Genomic DNA, 13,918 nt, shown 5'->3' on the forward strand with positions numbered 1-13,918 from the left:
TTTCTTGCCTAATAGAGCACGAAGGGGTCTTAGCGTGCCGTGGGGAAGAACCGCTTTGGGACTGTTCCCTGAGGGCCTTGGCAGGATCTTGGGGCAGCATGAGTAGGGCCCGAGGACGTGGCTATGAGGAACTTTGTTCTATTCTGGAAGTAAAGGCAACATCTACCGTGTAAAATCCCTATTCTTCACTAAAAAACAGCATGGACCTGAAAAGTCTTTCACAAAGCTTTGTTTATTTCTTTAATCTCTTAAATCCTCTCAAGGTAACCCAAAACACAAATGCTGTGGTTTTATAAAGGAGTCAGCCTTCCCCCTCCCCCCTCATTACTTCTCCTTGACTGCTTCATGAATACTACATTTCTTCATTATCCTCATAATTGTTGTGGTTATCACTACAAAAAACAAAAAACAAAAACCAAAAACAAACAAACAAACAAAAAAAAAAAAACCACCAAATATATATGTATATATATCAGTAGCTTGCTTTTTGTAATTGTATAATTGCTCTGTTAATTTCATATTCTTGCTCAGTACTGTCTGGAGTAGTCAATGGAGAAAACACAACCTGTTTCATGTGCTTCCAAAGGGAAGATCATTTACGTATATTGAGCATACGCTCATGGCTTCTGCTTATTTTTATTCCTACAGCTCAGAAAATAGAAACACAGGACCAGAAGGGAAAGAAAGACAGCTCTGCCCTGGAGCCTCAGCTGTATTACAGCAAGCACCATCTTCAGTTTCATACATTTCTCAGCCTCTAGGTTAAGCACACGGATCTGTATGCTGGAGCACTCACTGCAGAAACAGCAATGATAGAGCTTGTAGCACAACCAGAGAACACGCTTCAGTGAAAACTAATCAACAGCAGCTGCTAACAGCAGAAAACCAAAGCTAAGGAAAGCTGACATTACAGTAGTTGAAGGCCTTTTCAAATGTGTTCTGGAGGCAGCCCAACTTCTCAACCAGTTGTGCTCCAGCCAGGCCAACACCCAATGCTGCAAGAATTAGCTGGTTTAGAAAGTTAATACCTGATTTTAACACCTTCATATTTCCACATGATCTGTATGTAAGGGAGCTCAGATGATAACGAGACAGTAAGAGATATTATCTGGGGAGATCAGCTTTTCATTGTTTGCTTTTGCTCAGTTGTTGTTGCTGGTTTTTTTTTTTCTTCCTTTTTTCGTTTCCCTGAAAATATAACCAGTTAAGATGAGCTTCTGTACAATTACAACTATATTTTGTTTTGATTTGAGTTAATGATCAGCTCCTAAAAATACTATTCTTTGCCCTCTTTCAAGGAAGCTACCCAAATTTACCTAGCTTTAGATGGTTTGTTCACATGCATACTTCTTCTGCTAGTAAAATAAAATAAAATAAAATAAAAAATAATAAAAAACAAACAAAACAAAAAAAAAAAAAAAAAAAAAAAAACCACAAAAACTATACTTCCAGGCTTTTGCCTTTTGAATTTATGGATTTTAGAGATTTGCCACAGCCAGGGCTTTGCTTTTGCAGTGAGAAGCGTGCCAAGTTGTTTAGGCTTTGCCCTACCTCTTGAGCTTAGCTGTCTTTCCTGAGGACTAAGAGATATTTCGTGTGTGTTTTACTGGGTTGCACATTAATGTGATCCCACACTGAGTAAAAACTTTAAAATGTTTATCGGAATTTAAAATAATTTGTGGGCCATTTCCTGTTGACAAGCCATGGGTTCCCCCTCCTACGCTCTCTGATAGTCAAGCTTGCAGCAGCCTCTGTCTGTAGCAGTCAGTGAAGAGTACCATGTAGCCCAAGACCCCTCCACTGGGAGTTTTTTCTTTTCCATAAAATGTGTTTTGTCCATAAAAATGGCTGGTGTTGCAGGATGTATCTGCAGTACATCCATCTCACATTTCAAACATTTGTGCAGGGCACTTTGCTGATTTCTTTGGTACTGAAAGTGATTCTGCATGCAGCTTCCTGATAGGGTTGCATAAATTTGTATCACAATTCGAATCTTAATAATAGTAAGTATCAGAAACATCCATTAGCTGTTCAAATGTGCAAGCTTTTAGAAATCTGAAATTAGATTATTTACCAGGCTTTTAGATGGAATAAGCTATAATTACTGTTGCATTCTATTAATGTGCAATAACAATATTGGTGTTGCTCAATGGATTGACAGTTGTGAAACAAGCAGTCAGACTTGTGCAGTGGCTGATTTTCCATCTTTTCAGCATCTAGCTGGCTTTGTCAGAGGTCTCCATCACACGTAGTCTTTCTGTAATAAAATGTTTTCATTTGCAAAACAAGAATGTCTTCCTGGCTGTTAAACAACAGGCAGGGAGTCTTGCAGCATCTGTGTGGAAGAAGGTGAGCGGATCCAGTCAGACCATGGATCACAACTTTGGGAATGGGATCAGCAAAGGCTTGCTGTGCCTTTGCCAGCTCCTCTAGCTCCTGGTGACATGCAGGAAGTGGGCTGCCCCTGCACTCAAATATTTGCTGTGGTTTCTCTTGCTTATCCAGTGATAGGAATTTTAACAGACAATGTGTCTCAGTTCTGCTGTGTCATCATGAAAGACTTTCTTAACAAGGTCACTACAAGCCATAAAGTGGGGCCTTTCCATTAGACATTTATCTGAACAGAAACTGCAGCCCCAAACAGCACATACAGTGTTTCATAAGCTGGAAAAGCACACAAGTTCCTTTTCTCTTTCTGTGGCTAATGATTTAATGATGAGCTACTGTTCACTCACTGAAAATTATTTCAGTGTAACCGTATTACTCTTCTTAAAGGAAAAGAGGTGGACAGACTTTCACAAGAGAGCAAGCTTTACAAACAGAAGTCACTAACAGAAGTATATAAAAACTTTTGAGTGTAATTTAAGACTTTTGTGCATAATTTTGTGCAGGCTGAATCCTGCCCACTTGTGATCTGTCAGAGTAACGTGAAGCCAAAAGTCCTGAGTGATAATAAATGGAAGATGACAACATGAGTTATATCAGTTAAATACATGGCTTACGTACATATGCAATATGCAAATTATTCTTAAAGGACTGGTTCTCTCTCCAAATCAACCCACCTACACAAGCGAACTGGTGAAACAGAGGCAAATGTGAGATGAGCCCATCCTTACCTTTCTTGCTGTCCCACTGCAGAAGTTTCACAGAAAGGTCTGTGCTGGGATTAACTGCTGTTTTAGGGCAGGCTGTCTTTGAGGGCTGGCTGGCTTTAGATGCAGGTCTCTGGGCTATATAAGAGTAAACTTCTAAGAGTGGTAAATGAACACATTCTAAGATAAATGATCTCAAGCACACCTGCCTCATTTTAATATGACAAGTCCTGGACAGAACCAGGGAGCAGGTTACAGGCTTACACAAGCCCAATTTTCCACAAAACTCTCTAGATATTGGATTATTTTTTAATCTAAGTAAGGTTTACTTTTCCTACAAAATAAGAGATTAAAGTTGATAGCTATATTTAACTATATTTAATTTTCATTACAGATGTTTAAGATGCTGTTCCACTTGATGTAGACTGTGGACCAAGACAGTCATTTCTAAGATATTTTCTATCCAACTTTGAAAGTGAATTTACTCATTACTTCTTACTTACTAGTGAAATAGTTCATTGTTTGTCAGAACTTCAAGACCAAATGCTCCAGATGTCAGTACATCTCTTCCTGTCTCCTGTCTGAACAGTTGTATTTAAGATGCTGCTGCTCAAAACTTACCATTTAACCCTTCTTGGCCCAAAGTGTTTAGGAATTCTCTAATAAACAATATCCCTTTCATGCTGATGCTTTCATAATTACTATTGGCTGGCTGTTGTTATTGAAAACAATTGAAAGAATTGTGGATTTACATTTTGCTTAATGAGATAGTTCCCCCAATATTATTGCTGCAACTCATTTATTTCTCCATTTTAATAAAAAGGTGATTTTTTTGTTTTTTTGTTTTTAAGAAAAACTGTTGTTGGTGAGCAAATGCCTTTCTTACAGTAACAAATGATTCACACATTATGGGTAAATGAAAGGGGAAGCCCTGTCCAAGATCTTCCAGAGGGGAAGCCCACTCCTGACCCTTCTGTAACATGTCAAACAACCATCGGGGAAAGTATTAGATTGAAAATAGTTTACAGGAGCAAGCAAGTACTCTTAACAATCATCTGTTTGGTTCTTTCCTAAATACGCTCTACCTCTCATCCAAGTGTCTTCCTCCCCCAGTGTAAGATTCCTTTCCTGTGCATTTTGGTTTCACTTGGCATTCTATTACCAGATTCAGCAGGATTTAGCAGATTGAATAGTATTTAAATGTTTCCTGCTTCAAAGACAGCATTTTTCCTATCCAGGCCTTTCACTTCCCTGCTTTTGCCCCGTTGGCTCAGCAAATTCTCTGCTGCTTCTTCTTCCCCAGTCTGCATTTCATATTTGGTGTCTCATTTGTCACACTGAGGTTCTCCTCTTGGGCGACATCTTTAAACCTCTCTGTCAACAGCACCATCACTGTGATTCATGTCTTATTCATTATTTACTATTGCAACATATTTTTTGCCCTTCGTTCTTCCCACTCTTCAGTTAAAGCTATCCTTTACTCTCAAGCCTCTTTAGTATTTGCAACTGTTCTGTACTCCTTTCTAGTGGCTGCTTCCAACAACCAACCCTTCTTTCCTCTAATACCTCTAATGCCCTGTGCTCTGCCTACTGTTCTTTAATAATCATGCTAAAATCCACCATGTTCCTGAAGATCAATACAGAACACTGAAGCAATAAAAAATGCATGGTGGATCATGTTTCTTAATACAATTAGCAGCTTATGATAGGTTCTCTTTAAGACTTGTACTGTGTCCATTTAAATACCCATGCAGTGCATGCGTATGTCCTTGCATGCTTAGATTAGCACACACTACAAATGGTAAGTTCTCCCAGCATACTTTGATCAATACTTATTTATTCTTGTCTGGCTTTAGTTATAGCCTTAATCTAAGCTTCAGTAGTTTATGCGCCTTTTCTCATGTATTATGCAGAGTTTAGGAAGGAATTACCATGTATATGTCAGCTTCCTGTGATCTCAGCTCTTTGCAGCCCAGACACAGAAATCAAAACTACAGTTGGAAGTGATGTTTGCCTTCATACTAGGGATTGCACTTCAGCCCGCGTTCTTCATGCACCAAAGGTATAAGTACATTAATTTAGCAAGCAGATGCAGTGATTTTAAAAGTTATGTTTCTGCTGGAGCACCCAAGCAGAGTCAGCGTGAGTCATGTGCACTCATATTTGTTTTCCTGCAAAGTCCAGTGGTTTGGCTTAAGCTGCTTTTGAAGGTGAGTTTAAAGTTAAGCGTTGGGTTTTGACCTTTTTTTTATTTTTAAGGCAATTCAAGGGAAAGTACAGGTTGCATGCTGCTTTGAGAGTGGCAGAGTGGCAGCACATGGAAAGAGCAAGTTGAAAACAAACTGGGAGTTACTAGGACTTTGTATCCACACTTTTGCACTGCTCCAAGAGCCTTAAAGCAAGTGGTTTCTTTTTTCTAGTTGCTTTTGCAAGCCTAAATACAGTCTTCGAAAACACCTAATTTTATTTTTTTTCTCAACCTGGAGAAAGAGAAAGATATTTCTGTCAGTGTAGGTTTTCAAGTACATCATATCAAGTAGAAATTTTGAGTTTGGGTGCTAGGGTGTGTAAATCTGATACTTATTCAAAGCAATTAGCTGAGTAACTATTCTGCTTAAATTGTTTTCCTACCCTGTTTTCCAGGCCATGACTAACTCTCACTGTGCTACACCCATTTTTTCCAGCTTTCATGACTGATACTTTGAGCACATGCTAGAACAACCTTTTATGAAGAACGATCACATGTTTCATTTTTGGGCTCTTTACTCAATTATTACATATCCACAGATCAGATTTTTAAGTAAAAGAAGCTTGCAGTTGGGCAGATCCTTTTCAGGTGCCGCTTTTATCTTCACACTTCAACTGGCCATGACCTCGTTGAGGTATTTCTCACTGTTCTTTTTGCTTTTTTTTTTGCTTTGCTTTGTCATGTGAAAATCACGATTAACAAGTTTTTGAAAGCAAGACAGTCCAAAACTGTTTCAAATGTTTGACCAAATGATTTCCAAACAAGATATCTTGTTTTGTGGAAGAGGCCAGATGAGATTTGAAAATGCATGCAGATTTACTGTGCCAGGACACATCAACAAGCTTATTTCTTGTTAGATGTTCAGAGACAGCTCATCTGAGGCGAGCAGCAGTAAGGCCGTAGATTCCTGATACTGTAGACTCAGGAACGTCTCAGCACTACGTTCTCACTGTTCCCTCACTACCAGCAGTTTTTAGGGCCATTCTGTGAACCAGATTAGGAGACCTGTTCAGCTGAAAAATAACTTTTAAAAGCTGCAGGAAATAAAAATCATTTCCTGATCTAATTCCTGGCATATGCCCCATGCACTGGAGAGACAGTGTGCTGTGATGAAGAAATGCTGTCTGATTTCTTCCATCTGCAGTACTGCTGGAACCTGCCTGGCACCAAATCACAGTCAGGCCTAGGCAAAGAAGTGGAGAGCATGACAGCACTGAGTGAGCCAAAGAATCAGGAAAGAGAAAAGAGCTCATTTTCTTAGAAGGTAGCTACAGGGAATCCTGAAAAAGAAGGTGATTCTCAAGTGGATGAAGAAGAGTTAAGCTAGTAAATGTCTTCAGGACTGTTGCAGGTCCCCTTTGTTTGGATATGCAAGCAGCAGCAGGAACCATGACGTTCAAACCTGCTGAATTTACGGAACACCAAAGCATCAGCTCCTTAACACTGTACTTGTCCAAACTGTAATGAACAGTTGTAAGTAAGAAGATCTTATGGAGCTGTGTTTAGCAGGAATATCTGTGTGGGAGAGGGGTGGATACCTTTGGACTTTGTTAATAATTAACTGGAGGAGTGTGCTAAAGCCTATGGAATGGATAGTATGGCAGTAAAAATACCGTGACTCACTGAAGTCTGAGGTTAGCAAACGGACAGAAGTAAACAAAATCGCGCATGACAGATCCTTCTGCAGATAGACTTGTTTCTCTTTAATGAAACTGTCTGAAATGCTTCCTTCGCTTCTGGAAAACACATGTAAATAAAGTGATTCTAAGCCTGCAAGAAATAAAAATTGTTGCATTCAGAGCTGGATATGAATCCAAAGCTTTTTTACAACATTTGCAATATCCAGCCTATCTTCTGAACATTTTTTCTTTTCTCATAATAAACCCTATGTTAACATCTTGCCAGTTAAAAAAAAAAAAAACACAAAGAAACCTTCTTTTCTCAGGTCACTTTGCTTGAAAGGAAGTGAAAGCCAGGATAAAAATGTGGATATGTAATTTTAAAAAGCAACAGAAGGACATTCTGTGAGCAGCAGGCCTTTCCAGTCTGCTTTTCATTGTATGGGTGTCACTAAATGGTCAGTTTTTAACTGAGTTGTTTTATAGACCTTCCCCATTTTTAAAATTATTATTTCACTTATATCCATATAAGTATCTCCTGCTATCCCTTTTTACCTCATAAACCTTGGCTTGAGGTAACAACTTGTTGCTGCACTTGGTTCCAGGAGCAGACAGATAAAATTCCTCCTGTTTGAAAGAAAAGCAGCAAATATTCCAAAGTTGCTCTCCTACCAGCTACTCAGTGCTTGGAGGGTTTGCATGTACTTACTGGGAAGATTCCCTCTTTTGACAAACATAGCTGGAGACCTCAAATGTTCCCAAGCCAAAGGAAGTGCCAGGAACAGGGCACACAGAATGGCTAAGTTCTGTTCCAGAAGAACCCGAGTACAAGAAGCATGGTACAAGAGTGTTTAGAGACTTCACATAGATTTTGCATCTGTTTTAAATCATGCTACCCAACTGCAGTTCCTTTGATTACCTGGTCCATCAACGTGCACGTCTGCAAATATTTGTTAAAGAACTCAAAATATTTGCTGTTTATCCTGGGGTGTAATATTTCATATATTTGTTTAATGTCCAGGCTAGGATTTTCAAATGTATCAGCTTGCTCAATATACCTTTAATTTATTTCCAGCTGCTCTAGAAAGAAAATAGTTTCTTCTGTATACATACCCTATGCGTCTATTCTTGAAATGTTTACATTCTAGGAGTTAACCTGTTGAAGCTGTGTAAAAGATAATGCTTCGTGTCACTCTTGCACATGTCAGCAGGTCTGTAGTCAAAAGAAAAAAAAAAAAAGCCTTTGCTGCAATATACTTGCAGTGAGCACCCTGCATCGCTGAAAAGATAGGGTGAAGACAAGGCACTGCTATTTTATCACGGGGTAAATGAGGCTAAGATTAATCAAGGGTGTGAGGGTGTTGACATCACTTAATTGCTTGGTAGTAGAATTACAAGTGCTGTCTCTCCACTGGAGATTTTACAGTTAGATTAGCTATTACATATTACTGTGCTCTAACACAAGGGCTTTGCTGTAAATAAAAACAAACCAAAGCCAATTAGAATGCAAAGTGAAAATAGATCTTATTTTGAAGGGCAAATGCCATAGTTTAATTTTAAGAATGGAAAATGAGCGACAGGATCACAGCATGGCAGAGGCTGGCAGGGTGCTCTGGAGGTCACCATCTCCCACCCCTGCTCAAGCAGAGTTCCTCAGGGCAGGGTGCTCAGGCCCAAATCCAGGCTGCTTCTGAAGTTCCCCTAGGATGAGGCTCCACAACTCCTCAAACCAAGGTGTCTCTGGCTCCAGAACTGTACTTTTGGTGGTTATGGCAACAGAGTGGTCCTTTAGGATTATGTCCATGTTGCCACTCAACAGTGTTGAAAACAGAAAATTCCTTTCCCTCCTGAGCTTTTTTTCAGGCCCCTATCCCTGTCATTTACCTTCTTTGGGCTCTAGCAATTTTCAGACACCCAAGCAAGTAAAAATTTGACGAAGATTAACCAAGTGAGTAAAACTTTGGTTAATCTTAGTCAGATTTTCACTTATTAAGTTGGCAAAAAAGACCAGATAATTTTCTGTAGGTGCATGAGTTGGGCTGACTCATCGAGGAGACAGCAGACAGCAGAGCAGGCCCACAGGAGAAGAGATGGCCTCAGCCAGGGCAGGAGGAAGCTGGATCTTCCCTGTCGTGGCTGTAAGTTGTTACATCAGTTCAGTTGTTTGTTAAACCACACCTGGGAGGAAGGTGGCAAAGGCCACTCACTGAGATGTTTAAAAGTAGATCAAGGAGTGGCTGAAATCACTGGTGGGGTTTGGTTTTCCATATGACCAAGGTTAGTTATTCCTCTTTTCTACCCGCCTTCTCTAAGCTCCTTGGCTAGGGCAGTGTTCCCCTCAGCAAGCCTCCCATTGTCCTTTCCTGCCATCTTTAAATCAGTTATTAAAGCCTTATATATTCCACACACTTTTTTTTTTTTTTTGACACATTTTTAATAGACTTTATACCAGAGTTGTTGCTCCTGTTTACCTGAGCAACCATGGCAATTCTCTGTGACAAACATCTCACGCTGTTCAGTTCTGTAGATAGCCTATAGATAGCTTACGATTCTGAGATATTTTAACAGCTTTCATTTGCAACTAGCTGCAGAAAAGTCAAATACCTGAATCAGTTGTTATCCTCAAAGAATACTCTGAATTACATACAGGAAAATGGATATAATTAAGTAATAACATTGAATTACCCATTTTTTAGAGGTTTGAGCCAAATCAAACTGTTCTTAATCTAAACTCATTTAATTTCTGATTAAAAATAAAAAGATTAATACAATGCTGAATTTTTTAAAAACTGCAGTTCCTAGAAGTGCACAGTTGGAACAACCACACCTTTTTTTTCCTCCTCTCTCTTATATTGACCTTTTTCACTCCAGAAATAGATGTTTTACAGCTGGTGTATATATTATGCTTATGATGTTTTCATTTAGAAAGATATCTACAGATGTTAAATTAATCTAGACAGATTTTATTTACCCTTGAGACTTAGCTACAGTGTTTTCTCTTGGAAAGTATTCACGTTTTATTTGGCTCCATGGTTCATGAAAATCTGGCAGTCTCTGCACAAATTATGGCTGATCTCATGCTTTTTCTCAGACATCCTCTCATGTACGTACATATGAAAGATGTGTATAGTACTACCTGAGGATGTACTTTAGAATCTGTTTTGAATTCGGTTGCTAATTCAGTGGCCCTGCTTTTTCCTTCTGAAAGCAATTTTTAGTTCATTCATTCATTCAAATGGGACTGAGCCTAGCAATTCTGCTCTCTAAGTAGCCTCCTGGTAGAGCTACTCCATACTGAAGAGATAAACCAGATCTTCAGATATAAGTTTGGCAATACAAAGGTATCTGTGTGTTTATATACAAAGAGAATCTGTCTGTTTGCAGCTCTCTGAACATGTATGGCTGGACTCTATACTGCTCCAATGTGAAACACCAGGCTGTACCCAGAGCAGCCTGTACTGGATATGAGGCTTCTGATAAGCTCCTGGATACCAAAGATTATTGAGTAAATGTGTTTGATACTGCAGTACACTGTAGTATGTTGTTTTTTCCATTACTGAGCACAAGTCATCAAAGGGCTACTAGAAAGTAGACAATTCAACCCCAAGGCTTTGGGCTTCAGCAAAATGAAATCTTACTTTTAAAAAACATTCATGTGCCTTGAAAAAAAAATATCAGTGCAGCTTTTTTTTTTTTAATTTTTTTTTTTTTTCAGTCTGGATTAATCACTTGAAGTAATGTGCTAAATACAGTGAGCCATTCTTTTTAGGATTGCATGGATCAAGCCACAGTTCTTGGCAAGCACATCCTTCATACCATGCATGCTGCAATCCACCATTGTTATTTTTTATTCATGGCAGGAGAGCAGAATGATTACAGCAAGTTAAAGGATAGCTCCTCCCTGAGGATCTTATGCTATAGCAGGAGATATCACTCAGGAGGAGTGGGGGAACAAAAGGGTTGCCATAAAGGTCGTGACAAAAGCCTGATGTGGCACATGATGTTCAGACTGGGGCTCAGTTATGGGTAGCTGGTATTAAAAACGGGGAATGAACTTACTGCTGAGATGTACCAGATGCAGACATACTGTGAAAGAAAGGAAAAAAGACATTGTTGGTAGTGTTGACCTTGGAGTGGGGCCAGGAAGTAGAAAGATTCTGTAGACACTTCAGTCCTTTAGTCCCCATTAGGACTATGAAACCTATCCACCACATGCCCTGTGGGGACCTGAGCAAAATGACAAGGTTTTATCTCTTTTTTTATGGGTGTTCTGTGAGATAAAAGTCTTGCAATTATTTTTGCCTTGCTGGATTCACCAGTGTGGAAGTGATACAAGCACAGAAAGTTATTGAAAAACCCAAAACAAACATAATAACAACCACAAAACCCAGGAAAATTACATTCCAGTTTTTCCCAGTATCATTACCATAAAGTATCAATGGTCAATGTGGTAAAATTATAGCGTTAAATGTAGTAAGAAAAAATTGCTTTTTAGGAGAAAAGATATAATACCGTGTTTTGTTCACATCAGGCAGAATGCAGTCTCAGGTCTCACATGAGAAGACACTGAACATGAAGAGATTAATCAGTGTATCTTTTTTGTTCCTCCAGCACAAATGGAAATTACGTCTACCTTATGCTGACAAAAACTGCAGTAGTAGTAGTGTCCTGATGTAAGGGCACTGACATATGCTGTAACCCTATCTAGTAACTGCTCGAAGCAGTTTTGCATGTCCTCTTAAGGATGATATAGAGCTTCTCTTTTCCTGATACTCACAAGGCTGTACCTTCTGCTGCTTTTCAGAAGGTCACAACTTTTTAGTTGTGCCTCTTTCCAGACGTATTTGTAATGCTTATCTATCACACAACCTGGGTTTAACTGCAGTGTAAGAGCTGCAGCTCTTTCATGTTCTTATCTGCATTACTATTTTCCTTGCCCTGCTGCCACAGATGAGATGGCTTTTTTGCCAGGTTCATAGTACAGAAATAAAACACACTTTCTTTTCCTCACAGCCCTTATACATGAATGCAGAGATGGTGATGGTATCAAGAAGCAAACTGAAAAGTTGCCTGGTAGCATAAGTGCTTCTTTCTATAACAGTACTAGATATACCAATGTGCTTCTGAAGCCAGAAAAATTCATTATTTAATAAAAGTAGTGAAAAACACACACAATATATATTGTAGGGATCCCAGGCCTGGTGACAAACCAGGAAGTTTGATGTTTATAGTTGATACTTTAGCATGACTTTACCATTCAGCTGGCTTATATGACTATTCAGCAAGCACCATATGTAGCAAATGAAGCTTAGTGCCCACCTCAATTACATTCAGATTTGCTCGAAAGCAGACAACTTTTAGCTTTAATAGAACCAGTTTCTGTCATTTAGAAGTATTTCTCCTTTCACTGACAAAAACACAAATACATGATTTCCATTAAGCTCTTTTGTTTTTTATTCCCAGTAACAAAATATTGCCTCTACAAAAAGCAAAGAATATCTGCCCTGGCAATTATTTAAAAATAAGAAAAATATATTTTATGCTTAAATTACTCTCTAGCAGGAATGAAACACTGCATTCCTTCCTCGGAGGATGTTCTCAGATGCAAACAAACCAGAATCTATGCAACTTAGTCACCAAAACCACTAAAGTAAACCTTGAATCCAGTTTTAGGAAACCATGAAGTTCTATTTTACACTGCTCTGTGAATAGTTTTGTATTACCAGCAGTTGGCTTAAAATAGTAACAGAACAATTTGCCATCCTCAAAAAAAATCATTCGATCATAAGAAAAATATTTGCATGAAGTAAATGGACATTGAGTAACTGCGAACTTTTGTACCGGTGGCTATGTTGCACCAAGTCCCATGACAAACAAAGGGGGGAGACCAGGAAAAAATGGACATACATACAGCAGTTTGTACTGCTTTTCTGTTGTGTTGTGAAGAGTATCCTCCAAAGAGTGACAAAGAGGTTACCATTACTACAAATCCTAACCACACCCAAACAGAACAGAACAAGCTTGCAGACCCAATTCTTCCTTATGGCTAGTTCATTTGCCTGATACTTGGAGCTCTGTGATTTTTTGTCCTTCCATCTGAAATCATCTAACAGAGACTTTTGTAGTGGAAAGAGTAGCAATCTGTCTTCGATATTGCTTGAGTTTTTTTCCTGGGACGGATCCTGACAGCTATGCTGCACTGTGAATTGTAACCCTTAGTTACAAGTTGAACCACACTCACTGCTGAAGAGAGGGGACACTGATGCTCCAGCACACAGAAACTGCAGATGCAGTCTCCCCATGTACAGACCCTGAAGTTGGAGCTATGAGAAACTGATGTCTTTATCCAGCTGTTGCAACTTGGAAACTATCCTTACATTCCCTCTGCTTGCTTGTAAATCGTAAGAAAAAGGTTTAACATCACTAACAAAAGAAGTCACAATTCACCTGTGGATATGATTGATTTTACAGCTGGGTCCAAGGTTCCGTGATTTCAGAGACTTGGGAAATATTGAGGATCTCTAAACATTCACTGTATTGCTTCTTCTAAAAATGAAATTCTTTTTAAAGCCAAAAAGAAAAATGAGGCTTTCTCGTTTGGTAAGCTTGGTATTGAATGAAATAATCACAGTGAACCTTTGTGCATTAAAATAAAATCCTACTTTTTTCTCCATTGTAAAACACTAGTGAAGGGACAGGAATTCCTTGTCTGAGTCATAAGCAAGGGCAGCTTAGATGAGTCTTGAGCCACCAGGGCGGATGGTCATGCTCACCTGTGTCATGCAGACTAGCAGCATGATTACAGGCTTGCCCTTCAAACACTAGCAGCTTGAATGATCCATTTCAGAATTCCCTCTGAATTAGGACTTGGTCACGAGTTCACCTGATACTTTTCAAACACACCTGGAAAATAATTTTAACATGTAATGACAATGAGTGGGTGGCTGCACTCAGGGACA

The 13,918-nt window shown here is 39.1% G+C and overlaps 1 long non-coding RNA gene across 4 annotated transcripts; it reads right to left on the reverse strand.

Moving 5' to 3' along the window:
- Positions 1–251: 251 nt before the first annotated feature.
- On the reverse strand, positions 252–8,176 carry LOC128084444 (uncharacterized). 4 transcript variants are annotated; one of them, XR_008208553.1, is made up of 3 exons: positions 7,669–8,176; positions 7,515–7,586; positions 252–7,076 (listed from the first exon to the last, which is right to left on the reverse strand). It is a non-coding gene; the product is annotated as an uncharacterized LOC128084444 (long non-coding RNA). The 4 variants fall into 4 exon arrangements; XR_008208550.1 differs by having other exon boundaries at positions 252–7,110; XR_008208552.1 differs by having other exon boundaries at positions 252–6,523; positions 6,964–7,586.
- Between the last annotated feature and the right edge of the window lie 5,742 nt (positions 8,177–13,918).

The sequence above is a fragment of the Tympanuchus pallidicinctus genome, unplaced genomic scaffold (assembly GCF_026119805.1).
Source record: "Tympanuchus pallidicinctus isolate F22 unplaced genomic scaffold, pur_lepc_1.0 scaffold27, whole genome shotgun sequence".
NCBI classification, from domain to species: domain Eukaryota; kingdom Metazoa; phylum Chordata; class Aves; order Galliformes; family Phasianidae; genus Tympanuchus; species Tympanuchus pallidicinctus.